This window comes from Geospiza fortis, unplaced genomic scaffold, assembly GCF_000277835.1.
Source record: "Geospiza fortis unplaced genomic scaffold, GeoFor_1.0 scaffold85, whole genome shotgun sequence".
NCBI classification, from domain to species: Eukaryota; Metazoa; Chordata; class Aves; order Passeriformes; family Thraupidae; genus Geospiza; species Geospiza fortis.
In genome coordinates this window covers 2,582,555-2,587,664 of record NW_005054358.1, presented here as the reverse complement: position 1 = coordinate 2,587,664, position 5,110 = coordinate 2,582,555, and positions in this window count along the sequence as shown.

Genomic DNA, 5,110 nt, shown 5'->3' with positions numbered 1-5,110 from the left:
CTCACAAATGCTCCTTCACTGCCACACCCAGGACCTCATGGTGGCCTGCAGTGGCACAGGAGGATGGAGCTGCTTTATGGATGGGCAGGGATTGAGCTTTTCCCTCTGCTGTGTCTCAGGATCTGTCAGGACCCAGGATATTCCTCTGGCTGTCCTGAGTGACTTGAGACCCTGGCAGGGGGCTCAGGGACCTTGGCATGGAGTCACAAACACCTGTGCCTTTGGTTTTAACCCATGGAAACAATTACCAACTTTGTGTGAAGAGTTACAAGCCACAAAAGTTTGAGTAGAATGATAGTGAATTTGTCACAGGGTGAAAAAGTAAAATTTTAGAGATTTAGAATGGAGGTTCAAGAAGCAAGATGGAAGAATCTGGGTGTGTCCTGTCCTTCTCCTTCTTGTCCTCCAACTTCTGCTAAGATGGTGACACTTTTTGATTGGTTTAGAGTAAAGACAAGCTAAGACCAGTGATAAGTATTAGAAAATTATTGTAAATAAAATACATGTAGTTCATAATATAAAAAGCTAACACCACCCCAAGGGTTGTCACTGTGCCACAACCTGAGCTGTTGGATCTCAGCAGGTCAGAGAAAGAATGGAATAGATAAGAAAAAATAAACAACCTTAAAAAGCAAAACAAACAAATCTCAACTTCTTCAGCTGCAAAACTAAAATAAAACAACTTTCTAATACCTCCAAAGTCATCTCAACCACAGGAACCTGAGAGGGATCCCAAATCCCAGGGCAGCTCTGGAGAGCTGGATCACGGAAACCCATGAATCCATGGGTGAGGTTTGCTGGAGTGCCACTTCTCCTAAAAAGCTGTCAGGCTGCATCTCCAGACAGACACGTTTGGCTTTGGGTTGGCCTGGCAACTGCATTTGTGCTGCTTCATTAACTCATTGCTCAAGCCAGTGTGAACGTTGCACTGATCCAAGCACGGAGCAGAGCACGTCCCCAGCTCCACACAGCCCCAGCTGGGGCTCTGCAGGTGCCACCCCAAATAAAACAGGCAGCAGGGAGCTCAGGGTGGCAGGAATGGCCCTGCACAGCCACCAGCACACGGGAATCACTGAGAGGAGACAAAGGCCAGCTGATGTGCCTCAGCACAGCTAAGAACCACCCAGGGATGACCTGAGTCTGGCCACTGCTGTGCCCAAAACCCAAACAAGCCTCAACCACCTCCCCTTCAGCAGCCCAAGTCCTGAACACCTGTTTTTCTCACTGGATTATGCCTGGAAGCCCTCACCCTTCCTGGAGGACACATTTCTCACCCAGGAACCCAGGGATTAGTCCCAGCCATGTGTTTAACTCCTCCTTTTCCTGTTTGCACTGCTCTCATGAAGCGTGCCCACGTTTATCCCTGCTGGGCAAAGCCCTGGGAGAGCTGCACAGCCTAGGGAGGAGGAGGAGGATGGAGACCTGGAGCTCTTGAAATCTGCAGAAGTTGAGTAACACAGCCAGAAGTGAAAAAGGGAAATGAAATGCATGATCACACCCAAGAGCCCTCTGAGTGCCCTGCAGAAACAGAGGAAAATCCACGAGGTTTCCACTGCAGGATCAGGCACAGGGGGATGGTTGGGGTGTCCTGCAGGGCAGAAGCTGAACTGTGCTGATCCTTGTGGGTCCCTTCCAGCTCAGGAGACTCTGTGGGAACTCCAGACAATTTCCTTGGGCCTGCACAAGGATCTGGGAGCCGAGCAGTTTCCCAGTTTGGGTACAATCAACAACCCACAGCCCTTCAGGTCCCTGCTGAAGGCACCACCCTTCACCACCACGTGTCCTCTTGCTCCAGATGTTTCTATCCCCAGCAGATGTTGTCCCTGGCTGTGGTGCTTCAGTGCCCAGAGGTGTCACAGTGGCCCTGAGGGGAGGTGACCCCCACATTCCTCCGTGTGGCCACGACTTTCTGAGCTCGTTCTTCTCTCTGCCTTGAGCCAAAACGGAGGAAAACACCAACAAATTGTGGTTCTTTGGTGGGAATCCAGGCTGGGCTGGTCTCCTGTCCCTCAGGGACAGCAGGACAGGCTGGAGGGCAGCTGGCACGTGGCTGAGTGGTCCTTGCTGCTCCCTGATCCATCTGATGGGCTCCACAAAAGCCCCTCCAGCACAGGTGCCCACAGGTGCGTGCACATCCCCAGTGTTCTCTGCCATCCTGGGCGATGTGGGAGCCCACACATTCCAGCACCTTCAGCCCTGCTCTATTTTTGCAGCCTCCAGAGCCAAGCTCCTTCCCCGCACTGTGAGTTGGAGGGAGCAGCATCTGCTCCTCAGCGTGAGACCAGGAGCCTTGTGATGGCGATGATTCTCCTCTGCAAAGTGTTGATTCTGTGGGAAGAAGGAAGGAATCTCTCCTGGGCCGCTTTCTCCAAGAGGTGCAGAGGAATCAGAGAGAGACCTCACTTCTTCTCTTTCTAAAAGGAAGGAGTCGAAATCCTCTCCATTGGTGGCTTTTTTAACCTTCCCGCACATGGTGGGTGGATGCAGTCCTGCCAAACTCAGGTTTGTCACTCTTGGTCACCTTCCATGGGCACATATGGGCAGGAGTTTCTCAGCTCCTGGTGCAGACTGGGGACTGAAATTGTTCTGCAATGCTTGAGATGGTGAACGCTGAATTTTACAACGATTTTTTTCAAGCTTTTCCAACTTCGAGCCAACACCAGAGGTGAGACAGAGCCTGGTGACGGAGCCACAGCCCCAGCTTTGCCCATTCCTGTACCCACACACCAGGCTGGCACCACGGGGACTCCTGGAATGTGGGAATTGGGAGGATGGGCTGCTCAGGGAGCCACTGGATTCAGGGTCTGCTCCCACCCGTGGTGGGGACAGGCTGCAGAGACCTCCTGCCCCTCACCCACCCTCTGAGGTCACAGCTGCGCCCTGTGCAGTCCAGAGGATGCCATGAGCACCCCTCCAATGGTCCCTGTGCCCTTCACTGCCTCCTCTTCCTCTGTGCCTGGCACAGCCCTTGCCAGGCCTGGCATGGGCAGCACACCAGCCATGTCCTGTGGGCACTGAGACAGGCTCAGAACATCCTCCACGAGCAGCATCTGACCCTCCTGGATCCCCTGGGCACTGAGACAGGCTCAGAACATCCTCCATGAGCAGCATCTGACCCTCCAGGGCTCCCTGTGCCCAGCAGGGGCTGGTGGAGCCCTAAGGTGCCCCACACAGCCAGGCTGGGTCAGGCCCCCAGGCTGTGGCCCAGGCTGGCAGCAGCCCCAGCCCTTCCCTTGCAGGTGCAGCACAACCCCAGCCCCAGTCCCTGAGTCACCCCCAGGCAGGGCTGGACCCCGGAGAGGCCCAGCTGGGGACACGCAGTGACACTGGGCAGTGTCCAGGCAGGATGTGCCCGTGGGCATGGCCCTGGCAGGAGGCACAGGGCACAGGTCAGCTCTGGGGGAGGCTGGGCAGGTGAGGCTGCCCCGTGGGAGGATCACCTGGTGCCCTGGGGGAAAGGTGTTTTCTTGCTGCCTCTGCAAAGTGCTTCCTTATCCCAGGGTTCCTCCTGCCCCTGACAGCACTGGGAGCCAAGGGAGCCTCTGGGGAGGCTGAAGGGCTGCAGGGGTTTGGATCCACCATGGAATCACATCCAGCTGCGTGTCCTGGTGTCCTGTGCCAGCCCAGAGCGGTGGCAGGCACTGCACAGGTGTCACCCCTGCAGCAGGGCCCGTCTCTCCTGGCTGCTGACACTCCACTGAAGTAAAACCAGCCTCCTCCTCCTCCTCACTGCAGGCTGCTGCAGGAGAGCCACCACTGGGCTGGGCAGGGGTAGGTGGCCCTGAGAAGATCCAAGGGGCACGAGAGGATGGGAGGGATGTCCCTGCAGTGGGGGGGTCAGGTGAAAATTTGGGGATGATGTCTGAGCAGCTGGGGGTCAGGTGAAGATTTGGGGATGATGTCCCTGCAATGGGAGGGTCAGGTGAAGATTTGGGGATGATGTCCCTGCAATGGGAGGGTCAGGTGATGATTTGGGGAGGTCTGAGCAGTTGAGGGTCCAATGCAGTTTTAGGGCTGGGTGTCCTCAGAGCTGCCACTCTCAGGTGAGATTTTTCCCAACCAGCACCAGGGCAGAGGGGCCAGCCCTCCCTGGGAGGGGACAGCGACACAGCAGGACCTAGTCCTCAGGCATCACCTCTGGGGACAAACACACTGAGCTCCAAGCCTGTGCAGACAACAGCCAGCGCAGGAGGATGCAGTCACCACGGCTGGATACCTCGGGCAGGTGCAGGGACACCCCCAGCACACACCCACAGCTCTGGCGGTGACAATCTGCATCTGCCCTCCTCCTCCTGCAGCCCTGGGCCACCTCTCCCCCTGCCCGCCGCCTCCAACCTCATCAGAGGCCTCCAAACCCCGTCCTGTTATGGCACCAGCTGGTCAGAGGAATAATCCGGGTCTGGAGGGAAGCCAGGGCAGAATGCAGCTCGGGAGGGGGGGCTGGCGGAGCGAGCCATGGCAACGAGGCAGCATCCTCCCCATCCATCCATCCATCCATCCCTCCATCCCTCCTCCCCATCCCTTCCTGCTGGAAAAGGAGCCCACAGGAGATGTCCTGCCTCGGGGTCAGCCCCAGGTTTGGCTCTCCTGTTCCTCAGGAGCAAACATCTCCTGCAGGAAATCCTCCGGGGGGTGCCCGGCTGGCGCAGCCCAGGAAACCTCGTGCCAGTGCCCAGGGACAGCGAGCTGGAGACCCGGCTCCAACTCTGCGGGAGCATCTCCAGCATCCAGCCCCCCAAGGCAGGCTGATGCACCGAGCCCAGGAGCTGCCCGTGGGGGGCTGAGGAGCACCCAGACCCCCGCGGGGACCCCGGGGTGCCCCCCCGGTGCCACCCTCGCTGCTCTGCAGCATTTCTGATGCACAAGCCGGCTCCACATTAGCATCGCCAGCCCGGAATGATGGTTTGCAGGGAAAAGAACGGAGCGGTTTGTCACTAAACCCTGAAGGGGAGGATTAAGTCAGATTTCCCTGATGCTGCCGGGAACCTCTGTGTGTGTGTGTGTGTGGCTGCGCTGTCTCCCAGCGCAGAGACAATGAATGGAAATAGGGGACACGCAGTGGCGCTGGTCTCTGTCCCCTCTCGGGCCCTGCCAGGGCTCTGATCCCCCT